Source organism: Erpetoichthys calabaricus, chromosome 4, assembly GCF_900747795.2.
Source record: "Erpetoichthys calabaricus chromosome 4, fErpCal1.3, whole genome shotgun sequence".
NCBI classification, from domain to species: domain Eukaryota; kingdom Metazoa; phylum Chordata; class Cladistia; order Polypteriformes; family Polypteridae; genus Erpetoichthys; species Erpetoichthys calabaricus.
Window position 1 is genome coordinate 275,456,877 of NC_041397.2, and position 16,840 is coordinate 275,473,716.

General features: G+C 36.8%; 1 protein-coding gene across 4 annotated transcripts in view; it reads left to right on the plus strand.

Annotated features, from left to right (window-relative positions):
• The window catches only part of frmpd4 (FERM and PDZ domain containing 4), an 821,848-nt gene that overhangs the window by 176,594 nt on the left and 628,414 nt on the right, over positions 1–16,840 (plus strand). The window lies entirely within an intron of this gene.

Here is a 16,840-nt window from a genome sequence, read left to right on the forward strand (position 1 = left end):
ATACGAGTGAAAATTAACATTATGTTTCCTAATGATATATCCCAGTGGAAGCATGTAAAGTGAAAACAGTAAAGGTCCCAGTACTGAGCCCTGCGGGACACCATATTGAACTTCTGTGTATAATGATGGAGTACTGTCAGCACATTTCTGTACATATTGGAATCGATTTGATAAGTAAGAACTAAACCAAGCGAGCACGGTGCCTGTAAGCCCAACATCATTTTCTAGCCTGTGCAGTAAAATAGAATGGTCGATGGTGTCAAATGCTGCACTTAAGTCCAACAACATAATTACAGTTGAGTTTCCTTCATCAGAGGATATCAGAATGTCATTTACAACCCGTGTTAGTGCCGTTTCTGTACTATGACCAGTGCGAAAACCAGACTGGAATTTCTCAAATAAATTGTAATGCATAAGGTGTGTCTGAAGCTGACTGGCGACTACTTTTTCTAGTATTTTAGAGAGAAACGGTAAATTTGAAATAGGCCTATAATTATTTAGTATATGTGGGTCAAGGTCTGTCGGAATACAGTGAGTTGAACTTGCAACCTTGTGGTTTAAGGTTCAGCATTTTAGTCACGCGGCCACTCTGTCTCCAAACAGAATTTTACAAAACATATGACCCAAACTTAATAGTATCAGCTAACCATGCTCACATTGATAACCGAAGCACAATTACTTCTGTCTCTGTAAAGCTCAATTTATAATATAGGAGTGTTCATTATATATTTATTGATGAATACTATACCACAAAAATTTATGCTAAGGTGAAATTAATTGTTTTTTTATCAGATAGATAGATAGATAGATAGATAGATAGATAGATAGATAGATAGATAGATAGATAGATAGATAGATAGATAGATAGATACTCATTCTAATTCTAGTTGCATCTAAAATTTGATGTTCTGTGATTTTAGTTATTTGATTGCATATCCTTGGTTTTGTTTTAAATATTGCCACCTCAACCCCCCACTACCATTTGTAAATTTATAGATGTAGTTATAGGAGGTGAATCAATAAGGGCATTCTGAAGGAAGGGAGGCCTGCCTGAAGGTGTTATTAAAATTGTGAAGCCTTGCTTTTAATTCTTATATGTGCACTGTCTGGTGAATAGCAGGGATGCTGTAACCTACTGGGGTCAGGCCATCTGGGGTAGTTAGAAAGCTAAATGAAATCATGGAATGGTGTGATTCATTTAAATGAATCATATATTTTATTTATGTGCTACATTTTTAATGAGGTAATTTGTGGTATATGTAACCACATACTTTAAAGAAGCAAATTTAATTTTGTTTGTAAAATGAGATGATTACACTTTGTTTTGTTGCTTTGTGATGTGAATAATGTAAATGGAGTTTTCAAAGAGTCTTACTTACAGTATATAGTGCCTGTAGTGGACCGGAACCCTATCTAGGATTGGTATTGCTATGGACTTTATGCTGTTACTTTCCACAGCTCTGAAATGGACTCGCATAATGTTTGACTGAATATGTGTAGGATGGAGGTTTTGTGATTTAAAGGAATGAGTGTTGCTTCTTTTCTCTTCTCGTGTAGTTAAAGACTTTCGACGTGTTATCTCATTTCAGTGCTGTCTAACGAATGACCTGTTTTTACCTCTGGTATTCTTTAGGGACTCTGGGTTAGAATAGGATTGATTACCTTGTCATTAGGGACAATGTCAATAGATAGATGCGGAAACATTAGATGAAGTATCCATTGAAGAGAGAAGCAATCCTACTTGATTATGAGCATTTCCAATGTGTCTTTTCCAATATACCTTCCCTAATTGCTGCATTCTTCAATCTTCTGCAAGGCAAAATTATGTAACTAGATAAGAGACCCTGCCCAGGGTATGTGTTTAACTACAAGTGCTCCTTCTGTGTTAAAATCTTGCCATGTGGTATCACAAAGCTTTAGGCTGTCAGATACTAAATAAATATCCGTATTCACTCCTCCTCTTGGCATTGTACAGTGATTGGATTGTTTGATTATTTTTTGTAGTGTTTCATCCTTTTGCATTGACATGTAAAGTTCACTGTGACAGTGCTCACTAGAAAACATGCTTGATAAAATAAAGATTGATTATAACAAGCCTTAAATGATGAGCCATACTGTCTTTCTGTTCGAAAAGTTTTCACTAAGAGGAGTACATTACCTCACTTTAGAAGTAATTTATTAATTTGCTTTTTTGTATATTTCCAGCATTGTCCGAGAAAACAGGGCTTAAATAAAGGACATTTTGCATTATTGAAGCTGTTGCTTAAGGTCATATTTCTGTTTTCTAAAAATACTTATTTGTAATGCACATGCTGTATATAAAACTGCCTCAGATCTCATATTACTAGTTGTTCATATGTTGCTGAGACTGAGTCTAGCAATCAAGTATGAAGCTATCTCTGCAGCCAGTTCGTCGTTTTATTTGACAGTGACGTGCATAGATTGTGTGACTACAACAAATTTTTCTTTAAAGAGATCAATTAGAAACAGAAATGTTTTAATGTGTCCTAAAATGCAGATTTTTCTATTTCTTTTTACTTTTTAACACTCTGACTTTTTATTTTTTTAAATGCTTAAGTATATTTAGCATTTGAGTCACTTACAAATGAAATGTGATACTAAATTATTTGGATTATAAAATCCAACACAAACCATCTATAGCTAACCAACAAAAAGCAAAATCAGACCTAGAGTTAAAAACACAATCTTCACTAGTGGTACCTGTATTATTAACTCAATTCATACTAAAATAAATAAACAAAACCCACCGAGAAATATCCTTAAAATGCTGTTTCCTAAACATTTCCTTACTTGTTTGGTTAGCAAGATTATACTGACTTCACAATGTGATTGCTGATTCTCACTGAAACCTGGCTTAGGAAATCTGAATCTATTCATTTAGTTCAGGCAGCACTAAACTGTTTTAATTTCCTTAAACACAAAAAAATATTTGTTACAGAGGTTAAATTGAAGTAATTTAATGTGATAAACTGTACATTGTTTCATGTTGGCACTTTCACAGGTAGGTGTTCATAACAGATATTAAAACATAATCTAGCACAATCATGGTATTAACTTATAGTTCACCTGGGCCATATTCCTTGTTGATCAATAGATATGGCAGGCTTGATCATACTTAGCTATACATTATGATTGTACTAGCTGCTTGTGGTCTTCAGGACAAAAACAACCCAAAGACTCCCTAGCAGTTTTACCATCTTGGTGAACTTGCAGAGTCGTCAGCTAACTCTTAAGAATTACCCAAGGCAGAGGACGTGGACCCTCCACTGCAGCCGGAAGAGATGAGTCGAGTGCAGCTGTGGAACAAATTGAGTGGGACAGCCTGGAAACTGCCTCAGGCAAATGTATGGTAGCTTGTTGTGTGAACATACAATGTGCATGTACCACACAAATGAGTTTGTCTGCTTGAGCTGAATGAGGAGTGAGGTGCATGAAAACACTGAAAAAATTTAAAAGTCACACTTGTATAAGCTTGTATATCTTCCGCAGGATTCACACCAACTCCCAAGGCTGTGGGTGAGCGTTAGCAGACCAAACTGCTCCATACACACACACAACACACATGCAAAACACACACATCTTTCGTAGTGAGAAGTAAGGTGCATGAAAGCGCCAAAAAAATTTAAAAGTGCGTGCATGCACCATCTAGTGGCTGTGGTTGAGCGCAAGTAGAGTGGACTGCTACACATACAAACGCGTCTTTCATTTATATCTGTCGAATAATGTTGATTTTTATATCTGTCTAATAATGTTGATTTTAATTTTCACATAGATATGGAAACAGAAACCTTTACATAGCTACTAAACTCGGTAAGCTTTTGCCAGATTGTTAAAGGTCCAACACAATGACACAATCATACATTGAATCTAATTATTACTTGATGTGTTGTGTTTCAAAACTGCAGTATTACTCAACTAAATGAAATTATGTCTGATTATTATTCGATCAAGATTAGCATAGTAGCACAATGGTTAGCAGTGCTGCTTCAGGGCCTGACACCACATCTTGAGCCTAGATATTGTCCATATGAATTTTGCACCTATTTCCTGGGACTGCATGGGTTTTACTTTGCGTATGCTTGATTGAGAACCAGATCCCAAATGACAATCAGGCTAGAATAAATGGTTGGCCCCTGTGCGAGTGTGAATGAAATGTGTATGTGAAATGGGCTCCAGTGGGCCCTTATTAAAGGTCTCCTTCTGCCTTGTGCCCAGCCCTTCCCAGATTAGCTTAAGTTTCCTGCAGTCCTGAACTACATTAATCAGATTTGAAAATATTATGTTATGCTGCTAATTGATTATAGGTTTATATGGTCATTATTTTCAGTTGTTCAGTGTACAGTGATCCCTCGCTATATCGCGCTTCGCCTTTCGCGGCTTCACTCTATCGTGGATTTTATATGTAAGCATATTTAAATATATATCGCGGATTTTTTGCTGGTTCGCGGATTTCTGAGGACAATGGGTCTTTTAATTTCTGGTACATGCTTCCTCAGTTGGTTTGCCCAGTTTATTTCATACAAGGGACGCTATTGGCAGATGGCTGAGAAGCTACCCAACTTACTTTCTCTCTCTCTCTCTTGCGCTGACGTAGGGGGGTGTGAGCAGTGGGGCTGTTCGCACACCTAGACGATACGGACGCTCGTCTAAAAATGCTGAAAGATTATCTTCACGTTGCTACCTTCTGTGTGCAGCTGCTTCCTGAAGCGACATGCTGCACGGTGCTTTGCATACTTAAAAGCTCAAAGGGCACGTATTGATTTTTGACTTTGTTTTTCTCTGTCTCTCTCTCTCTCCCTGCTCCTGACGGAGGGGGTGTGAGCTGCCGCCTTCAACAGCTTTGTACCGGCGGTGCTTCGCATACTTAAAAGCCAAACAGCCCTATTGATTTTTGACTGCTTGCTTTGTTCTCTCTCTCTCTCTCTCTCTGACGCGCACTCCTTTGAAAAGGAAGATATGTTTGCATTCTTTTAATTGTGAGACAGAACTGTCATCTCTGTCTTGTCATGGAGCACAGTTTAAACTTTTGAAAAAGAGACAAATGTTTGTTTGCAGTGTTTGAATAACGTTCCTGTCTCTCTACAACCTCCTGTGTTTCTGCGCAAATCTGTGACCCAAGCATGACAATATAAAAATAACCATATAAACATATGGTTTCTACTTTGCGGATTTTCTTATTTCGCGGGTGGCTCTGGAACGCAACCCCCGCGATGGAGGAGGGATTACTGTACAGTGAAATTCTTACTTGCATGCGATAGTTAATATGCAATACTTGGCCACTCATATGCCATGATTAGTGTCTCAAACAACCTTACCTCATACTTCTACAATACCTGAAAAATAATAATATCTTAGCATTAATAATGTTAGTTAAGATATTATAGCACTGGAGAACTGTTCAATTACACCCTGGGGGTGTAATTGTATAATGTTAACATTATACAAAGTTATTGTCTGTTATATCTGCATTTTTATCACTCTTTAATTCATTGTTCTTTATCAGTATGCTGCTACTGCTGGAGTATGTGAATTTCCCCTTGGGATTAATAAAGCATCTATCTATCTATCTATCTATCTATCTATCTATCTATCTATCTATCTATCTATCTATCTATCTATCTATCTATCTATCTATCTATCTATCTATCGTTTTTTTTTTAATATATTAGGTTAAAATACCAACAAGAGAAGAACCCTGTCTAGATTATATTTGACTTGTTCTGCCATTACCAATACAATCACAGATTATAGCAAGAACATTGCAATATCTAGATTGGATATTATGAGAAACACAAGCTTATTTCTGGAGAATAAAATAGATCAGTAGATGTATAACTGTAGTGTTACTCTGAAGCAGGCCCTAGCTACATTAGCTTCATTCATCTATCTTCCTAACCCACTAAAAACATACATATTAAAACACAAAAAGATTAAGCCTGATTTAACAAGAAAATGTTCCCATTTTTAATACTTTTCTTGACTAAGACATAAAACCAGAAATACCTTTTTACTACTGTAAGCTAACAGAAGAAAAATATGAAATATATAATTCTCACAAATGTAAGCAGAACAGATTTTATGAACTTCTTAATTCATAGAAATGATAAAATAAAATCCCAGATTTCACAGTAATCTTGAAAACAGTATTGTGGTATCAATCCCTCACCATCTTAGTTATTTTAACTTCACAATTGAACATCCATCCATCCATCCATTATTCAACCCGCTATATCCTAACTACAGGCTCACGGGGGTCTGCTGGAGCCAATCCCAGCCAACACAGGGCACAAGGCAGGAAACAAACCCCGGGCAGGGCACCAGCCCACCTCAGCACAATTGAACAGGAAATCATAATTTTAATTTCTCAAATCATACTTACTATCTGTCCTTTAGACCCAATTCCACCAATAATACTGAAAGGCCTGAATTCTATTCTGGAGAAATGTAAATAAATTCTTATTGACTGTCACAATTCATAATGCACTTGAAAATTGTTTGTTATCAGAATATTATTTGAAAAAAAAGTGCCAGACTGAATATATAATTATACAGTGATCCCTCGCTATATCGCGCTTCGCCTTTCGCGGCTTCACTCCATCGCGGATTTTATATGTAAGCATATTTAAATATATATCGCGGATTTTTCGCTGCTTCGCGGGTTTCTGCGGACAATGTGTCTTTTAATTTCTGGTACATGCTTCCTCAGTTGGTTTGCCCAGTTGATTTCATACAAGGGACGCTATTGGCAGATGGCTGAGAAGCTACCCAACTTACTTTCTTTCTCTCTCTCTCTCTCTTGTGCTGACGTAGGGGGATGTGAGCAGGGGGGCTGTGTGCAGCTGCTTCCTGAAGGACATGCTGCACAGAGCTTCGCATACTTAAAAGCTCAAAGGGCACGTATTGATTTTTTTTATCTGTCTCTCTATCTCTCTCTATCTCTCTATCTCTCTCTCTCTCTCTTCCTCTCTCTTCCTGCTCCTGACAGAGGGGGTGTGAGCTGCCGCCTTCAGCAGCTTTGTACCGGCGGTGCTTCGCATACTTAAAAGCCAAAAAGCCCTATTGATTTTTTTTTTGACTGCTTGCTTTGCACTCCTTTGAAAAGGAAGATATGTTTGCATTCTTTTAATTGTGAGACAGAACTGTCATCTCTGTCTTGTCATGGAGCACAGTTTAAACTTTTGAAAAAGAGACAAATGTTTGTTTGCAGTGTTTGAATAACGTTCCTGTCTCTCTACAACCTCCTGTGTTTCTGCGCAAATCTGTGACCCAAGCATGACAATATAAAAATAACCATATAAACATATGGTTTCTACTTCGCGGATTTTCCTATTTCGCGGGTGGCTCTGGAACGCAACCCCCGCGATGGAGGAGGGATTACTGTATATCTATTTTAAAGTTGATCTTTTCTTTCTAAAGACAAGTGATTAACAGTTTCACCATCATCATATTCATAATAATTTACCTGAGAATTGTCAGTCTATCTTTTGCATGGTCACAGTACTGAACCAGCCGTAACTGGTGTTGTCAATAATTGTAGAATGACTTGGTGGGGATGAGAGGCCGGCTGGCTTGTGTCACACAGGACTCTGACTTTGCCTGAATGTGACTACAACTTTGTCTGCTAAAACCGACAGAGATTTCTTTTCTCCTGGAATATTGTTGACTGGAATTTTTGTTTTCTTCTCTTCATTTGTTAACTGGCTATATTTCAATCATAGTGTTACTGCATTTATATTATCATGAATTCTTTATGTTAATCAATCTGAAATTGCTTTTTTACTTTGTGTACACTAATAACCTAATTATGCATGTATGTACATTATACATTATACGTTTATTGTTATGCAAAGTTTAAATATTCTGACATTGCAGTATAGCTAAAAAAGTTGTGCAAACATTCTGAGCTTGTACTCACTGAAGAGTGCTGTACAAAAATATGTAAATTGTATGGTATTCATATGTTGCACACAATATATGCCATATGCTAGTAAAAATGCTCATGTATCCACAGATTTAACACAAAAATACATTTTCCCATTTTTTTTTACCCACTGCAGTGCTGTCATGCCATGGTGAGCATGCCACCTTACATGTCATTTGTCTAGCCATTCATTGATCCACTTCTTGAGTTATGGGAAGTCGCAGTCAGGATTACGAAGTTATAGAGTTTAAAGGCAGCAGAGCAAATGCACCATCATTCAACATAAACCAACACCCCTAAGATGCTATATATTTTCAAAAAATGAAAAATAGTAGCAATAGAAATGAGAGAAAAATAGAGGAAAAATATTAAATGCATCAAAGACCAGTGAAATCTAAATATTTCCTGACTGGATAAGTCCTGGTATTAGTTACAGTGAGTCCAGTTAGTCAAGAGGCAAATGATGCTCAGCTGTAGCTCTTAGAAAAATAAATATGTAGAATTAAAAAGTAAGGAAGTATGCATATTTTGATTTTTATTGGCCAAATAATTTATGGGTTTCTGTAATTATTACAAAACTTCTTATTTTCATGGTTAACATATATGTTTTTGCAGTAAAAACAATGTCTTAAATGATGGAGTTGTTATACTGATATTTAATGTACAAGCTTAATTTAAAATAAAACCTTTCAAATAGTTAACTATAACCCATTATGATTCTAAACATAATTAAAGTGGTATTTAATGTTTAATGAAATGTTAAATTGTTTGCATCCCCAATCCATCCATTGACACTTGATTACAAGTTCATAGTTCTATCTGAGTTTGCCTATGAGGTACATCTGGTGTGGAGCAGGCTTAACATTTGTTTGTACTAAGAAAGGATTTTTTGATGTCTAAAAGAAGAACGCCCCAGCATCTCTACATATGAAATCATGCCAAAAAAACAAGAATCAAAAATAGTTTATTTTAGAATTTAACAGAGGACAAAGGAGAGAACTCAAAGAATCAAATAAACAAACTTGAATAAAAATTTCACCAGTCTTGCAATATACAGTAGGCCATAGGTTGATACCCTCTCTGGACGGTGTGGCTGTTCCTCTGTCACATTAAAGATGTCTGGTTCATTTTCTTTCTCTGGAGCTTGGCCTGTTTTCTTTCTTCTAGGTGAGCCTTTAACCCAGTACTTTCTGCGAGAGTAGACCCTTTTATCAGACGTGAATTTTACACACCGTCATGAGGCTAATTGAATTGAATTCATTTCATTCTTATTACACTTGCTTATTGGTGTACAACAACTACATAAATTTCTCAGGGCTGCTGAATTCAGTTCAGGATTATGGGGGCTGAAGCCAAACCTGGCAGTAATGGACACGAGGCATGAAACAATCTTAGACATGGTGCCAATTCAATAACAGGGCCTAGTCACTCACAGATCCACAGATAAAATGGGTCACTTTGGAATCACCAGTTACTGTAATCTGCATGTTTTCTGACCTGTGAAAAGAAAGCTGGAGTATGCAGATGCTGTGTTAATGGCAATGATTATACAGGATCAATATGGCAGCAGCACTAACAGATATTTTGCAGTGGTAGGATGCTGAAGGGACCCCAGTATCCCTTTCAGACTCTTCACCAGTGTTAAGGAGAACATAACAGGATGTCCCAAATCCCATACTATTACTACACTGTCAGGAGTGAATACTAATGTAATTCAATACTTTTACATTTCTTTCTTCTGCATTTGCAATCCTAGACAATTAGATAGTATATCATAATAGGCAGGAGAAAAAGATACCAAAATATGCGTGGTGGTAAAATAATATTAGCACAACCTGGATAATAGACTACCAGGTGGATCTCTGTCTTAGTCTGTTGATTGATCTCTGGTAAAATTTGATCCAGTATGGCCCTTGGATGGAATGGCCTTCTCAACAAATGCAGCAGTTAAGGAAGACGGACAAAGAAATAGCTTGTCCTCATTAAGGATAATGGCAGAGATAGAACTTGCAGCATGCAAGTCTCCACATATTGTAATTCTGTTGCCCCAGACACACCTCTCAGACTAGTGAGGGGGTGTAGAATTCAACAATGAAGCATAACCTAGCCCCCAGTTCAGCTGCTCTGTTCCTGCATGCAAGCATTCCCTCCAATTTCAGATAAACAAGAAAAGAAATTATACACAGATAGTTAGGTCGTAAACTGCCTTCTCAAACCTACTTCTCTTCCAGAGTCATAATTTTATTTGTCCCTTTAAGTCCAGTCTTTCTTCTTGGGGATTCATATAATGCTTTGCTATCTGGAGCTCATACAAATTTAAACCACACTTCTAACATGTCGTCTAACATGTCGACACAGCCTCACATCTACACTGGACAATTCTCCCTCTCCCCATCACAGATAACCCGCAGCATTTATCAGAGGTTCCTATCATTGATCACATTCTTAAAACTTTTGGAAGTTACGCTGACTTATTTTCAGAAAGCTGCTTCTTTCTTTATGTAACCAGTTCATTTCATAAATGATATTATATTATTAAATTACAAATCTTATAATTTCAGTACATAGCAAAGTAAAAAAAAAAAACAGAAAAAGAATAAAACAAATCAGTGTTTCAAAAAACAATTACATTTGCGTGATCCTTAACTAAGTTTATTTCTGAGTATATTTGATCACCATAACACTATGCAATAATTAATAATATGGAGTTATTAAAAGACATGCAGTGTAAACACACAATGTACTGTCAAAACATACTGTAAACAGAAAAGCATAAAGCAACATATGGAAAGAAATATATTAGTCTTAGGTAAGCTACATTCTGAAATGGATAACTTTGCAATCAAACAATAATACCAGATGTCTGAAAATAGATCCATCAGTTCATCTTTTAATTTCATGTACAGTAGGTTCAGAGGTAGAACTTTGAAGGTGAAAGAGGCACTATGGTGCACCACTATGATTCAACTCTCTCTTGCAACCCTTGATATTTTGCACCCTAGAGATTTGCACTTAAAAAAATACCTGGTTGAACATAATATAATTATGACCAGTGATGAGTGAACCGATTCACAGTGAAACTCAATGTTTTGCTTTTCAAAAAATATTAGCGAAATAAATGCTGTCTCACTTCCTGCAAAATTCATGTCATTGACACAAGAAGAACAGGTGTTTATTTCCTGTCTGGAAGTATTTTCAGTTTATAGTGAAAACAAAATATCAGATTCACTTCCTGTTTCCTGCAAACATTTTGTTAAGTCATCAAACAGGCATTTTGCTTGTTCTGGTAGGAGGAGGACCACTTTGCCAATTATGATGACTATCTTGGTGATTGCACTCCTGCATGTGCATGACAGACAGAAATGATACTCAACATTTCACGGAACATGAAGCATGTGAACCCTCATCCGCAAGAATCAGGAAACAGGAAAGGGTGATTGGTAATGGTGGCAAGCATTTTCTTTTGGAGAAAACATTGTAATGTGCACAATGATGTATTTTTGTGCATCTGTGTGTGGAAAAAAGCAGCAAGTCACATTATTGAAAAATGCACTGCACCTCCATGGTAATGTACATGAGAGGCTTACTAAGAATTCATTTTCCTACATTAAAAAAATACAGGTAAATATGTAAGTTTGATGAATCTTTAGGGAGGAATATGACTTGTTTTCCACCTCAAAACAGTGAGTTTAACATTTCACAATTGCAAAATCCCCAGCAAAATGAATCCATCCATCCATCCATTATCCAACCCGCTATTTCCTAACTACAGAGTCACGGAGGTCTGCTGGAGCCAATCCCAGCCAACACAGGGTGCAAGGCAGGAAACAAACCCCCGGGCAGTGCGCCAGCCCACCGCAGGCAAAATGAATTTCAAGAGTTATTCTTGAAAAACTGTATGTGAGTACAAACAGCGGTTATTCAATCATCACTCATTATTTTATTTTTACACAGCTGAGCAGAATAATAAAGACAGTCATATTGACCCTAGGATCTCAATCCCTCTTGATCAAACGAGAACAAATTATTTTTAATTTGGTTAACTCTATGGATTTCACCTGAAATCACCCATTGATCCAATTCATCTGGACTTTTTATATTGGGCAATAGAGGACATGTTTAGTTAGAGCTCATTGCTAATGGTATCTGTACAATTTAATTTACTTTGAAGCAATTCTTTATTACTATGACAGACATTTCCATTTACGTAAATTGAATAAGATAATACATTGGTGACATGAAATAACCTTTTGTCAACACATAAAGAAGAAAAGAGGTCTCTTTAATTTATGGTATGTGGCAAAGTCTCTTCCATAACCATACAGACCTGTGGCACTGCACAGTTAAACAACTTTCTCTTGCACTATATAAAGGAGAGTGGCACAGTGTGCCACCTGTGTGACCGTGTTAACATAGCAAGGAACAGTTTAAAAAATCAGAGCTTCTAGGAGTTGTGAGTGTGGGTAAAGAGAAGATGTTTGGCCATAGAATGCTCTAATGGAGGGGAATGCTAATTAGTCATTCTTGTGTGGAGAGAGACCATCCCTCTTTTTTGACTATGTGGGTCATTTAGCGCAGTGTTTACACTCACAGTAAAAAAGGTTGTGGCCAGAGAGAAAACAGGAGTTCAAAAATGAAAGATGGAATGAAAGACAGAGAGGAGAATCAGTGGAGTGTTTCCAGTGTGAGAGACAGAGAGAGAATGGACTGGTCTGGGGAAGCTCAGAGGGAATGAGAGGGGTGTGCTTTTGTGGGAGATGTTGATTCATTCCAGTTGAGTGAGAGGGGCAGAGGCAATGAAGAGCACTGAGATTGCTGAGGAAGCACCAATGGATGTGGCGACCAGGGAGGCTGGGCACCAGGGACTCTTTGTAGGTACTGGCTGAGGTGATCGAGAAGGAGCTGTGAAGGCTGAGTTCATTGGTGTCTTGTACCTGTTGATTAACTTGAAGTAAGAGCAGGGGAGATGAGAGGGAGACACTGCAGGACAAATCTAATAGAAGGCTAATTCTGATTTTAAATTGCTGTTTTAACTATTTATTGAGTGGTGACTGTTTGACACCACTGCACTTTTTAAAATTACTTATTGCAAATTACTTATTGAAGACTTTTAACTACACTGCACAATGACTCTGTGGCTTGTTGCCTTTAATAAATATGCACTGCTGTTTCTTTTTCACCTTGCATCTTAACTTGTTGTAGTCACCTCACTTGCCCTAGTCTATCTTGGTCAGTGAACTACAGGATCCATTGGGTGTAGACTTGGAGCATCACAAGGAGTGAAGCTCTCACCAATAATAACTGGGTGTGTTCTCAAAATCAGAGTGGGTGTGTTGGCTTCATGCAAACACCTGCTACCAAAACAACCCAAAAACTGCTTAAAACGCTTCTGAAAATATAAAAAATAGCTTCTTGACTAAGACCTTTTAAAATAGCAGCCTATTTCACATTACCATGTGTCATTCTAATATGAACACACGTTTCGTAGTCCTATGCTAATGAAATGATCTTGCACTGTTTAAACATAAATTAAGCTAGTAAACATTCAACAAAAGAATGCATACTGTACCAGAAACTGATATATTAAATTAAGCTCCTTCTAAAATTTATACTTTAATTTATACTCTGCACCTGCACTCAGTGAAGAGTGCTGCACAAAAATAGACCGAATTGAACAAAGCTCCAAAATAATAATAATAATACATTTTAAGTTAGGTGCGCAAAAGCAAAATATATACAGTACTTTTTAAAGTTTTGAAACATGTCCATTTTGAGTCAAGTCAACCTAACTGTTTTGGGTATCACCAACATACCCCAAAAATCACTTTTCTGAGTGCACTCAAAAACATCATTCTTGGAGTTTGTTGTTATTACTGGCTACCTAAAGCTGACTTTACTTCAAATTTACTTGTGTTAAGGCTTTACAGATCCTTTTTTAATAGATTGATTATACAGTTCTTGCATGTCACATTAAGACGTTTAACATAAGTAAAAGCATTATAAATAAACTCATTGTTTTAAATGTCAGCATTGGCTGATTAATGTTTACAGGTTGGAACTCCAAAGTTGTCCCACTGTGGAGAAATATTTTAGACAGCATTCCAAATTTTTCATAAAAACATATTTCGTTAAACATTTAATTATTTATGCTAACGTATCACTAATTTTTTATTGGTACTTTTCACAATACACAACATTTATTAGTGCATCTACTTATTTACTTGTTTTTTTATTGCTATTCCTCCCCGTCCCTCATGTTGTCACAAGACAAACACACAGTTCCATTCATCCCAGTCAGGTGTTGGGTTCTGACCATTTTCCATGGTGTTAAGTAATGCTAGTCCTTTGTGATGTCATTCTGTCCTGTCCACCACTGATGTCCAAAGGAGACACTGAAGAATGCTTCCTAGGGTGCCACCCTCTCTCTGTCTCTCCTTTGCTGAGATTAAAGGGGCTCACACCCCTACTGCCCCTCACTATCTTCCCAAGCTGGCATGTAAAGGTACTGTATACTCTGGCTATCAGTGTTATTTGTATGACTGTCAGATTTATGCTACTAAAATATTTAATTTTCTGATAGTCCATGTCAATTTGTATTTCATGTTATTGGAATTACTTCCTTCCTAAATTATAAAACAAAAGTTTCATGTATTCTTTTTTTTTCAGAAATTGTAAATAGATAAATAATATACCAAAAACAACAGTATTACAGGAGGATGTTTAAATTAATAATAATACAACAATATATTTAGGTTGCCACTAAACTGAGGTTGGCATTGCATTTAGGTTGTAGGGTAGTTAAGCTTGTTCCTTCGACTGCTAGACAAATGCCCAACTTACACAAAATGAACCATTAGGCTCCTTCATTCTCAGCTCAGTGTAGCCTGAGAGAATACTTCAGAAGACAGAGGTGAGTGCTGACCATGAACAGCTCACTTTATTTTAAAATTTGTATGTAATACTCTTCAAATGTAGTTGCAGTGAAGGAATTTGCATCCAGCTTCCTTGCAATGACTCAGGACAGGTGGAAAGCTTTTTGTTTTCGATTGATTTCTTTCCATCTTTTCACCCACCAATGAATTTAATCAAAGCATGCATTCATCCATTTTCTTATTGGCTTATTCAAGGAACCAGAACTTATGTTAGCATCTGAAGGGAACAGCATGCCCCGAATGAACAACCATTCCTTTGTAGCACACACTCAAAAATAGCACCAGACTAGTGAGGAGATGGCAATGAATCTGGCTGCCTATTTTTAGCTTACAGGCATACTATCCTAACATAAAATCTGTAACCCAAGCTCTGTGACTTCTAAAAGTTCTTATGTTTTTCTTTTAGGAAAAGAATATTGTCCTGAGTCATTTAAAATGGATGCTGCAATGCTAGGCTCATAGGATATTTTGATGATTTATTGAAAAAACACTGGCAACAATTTGTATTAAATGTCTCTTATTATAATGTATTTGCACTGTAATTACTCAGTCACTACCTGCTTACCAACAGTGTAATTAAGTATTACTATCATGGTGTGTTTACTGTCTTACTTGAGCAATGGTATACTTTACATAATTGTACTTATTCATGTTGCATTTTCTTTTTCAAAAAACACAGTAGTAAACCATAGTATTGCTTAATTACACCATAATCAGTTATGAATGAATGTGGCTGTGCGTGATTGAGAAATACTTCAGACAAACTAAAATAAATAAATAAATACAAGTACTGTGAAATATGCCAATACATAAATAACATCAACAAATAGGGGTATAAATAATAAAATATGTCACAAAATACATTTTTTGTTGCTTATTTCTTTTTGTATTTAACTAATACTTCATTTATTTATTTCAGTGACGCACATGCAACATTAAGTAAGCCCTGAAAGTAAAACTGTCACTTTAACCCATCAAAGATGAGAGGCCAGGTTCTAGGGAGTATAGTTTTTTGATTGGGGAATCGTCTTTAGGGCAGACGTAAACCTTTACCAATCAAGTGCAACATTTACACACTCTTCAGATGCAAAGTCCTAATGATGAATTTGGAGTTTCTTGAATTAAAATAGCCACATTTCATGGTAGGTCTGGGCAACTTTTTATTGCACTTGTATTTGACGTGCACAGTCACAACTTTGAGTCTGTGCATGAACCACGCGATTCTCAAATCAAGCAAAGCGCATACATCCACTCTGCGGACAAGTCACCAATCAAAAGACAATACTTACTAGGGCCCACACTCTCAACTGTGATTAGTGAAAGTGACAGCTTTAGTTAGCAGGCTTATTTCATGTTACATCCTGTTGTGATGTGAAATTTTGCATATAAGTTGATAAATATTTTGTATGTCTTTATTTGTAACTTAGACATTAGTGTTATATCATTGATAAGAACAGCAATGATTTGATGGTTAAGAACCCTCCCTCCCTTTTAGGACTAAGTCTTTGTAATTTTATGACACCGTTGGGGGAAGAGCCTAAAACAAGTTTGGCAAATGTTTCTCTGCAGGGCTCTCTCAATCAACCACTGCACGGAGGCCAACTACCTAGCTGGAAAGCTTCACCTTAACAAATAGTGTTGGGGCAGGTGTGAAACCATTGTGTCACACCAGAATTCTATTGGTCTAAAGTTGCCTGAAGCTCATAAGTACCATGACACCCTATTGGCTATAGGGTTTGGACAGAGAATCTATAAATTTGCTTGGTTTACCCCTCCCTCTCTCTCTTACAAACATCACTATGAATGAGCATCTCTCTGTCTCACCATTGCCATAGTGAGACAGGCATGCGGCCCATTCTGAAGAAAGCTGACCAAAAATGATGTCTTAACTAGAGACATTTAAAATAACTACAAGTCTGTGTGCTGCCCAAGACTATACATCAACATTCATCAGGCTGTGTGGTTG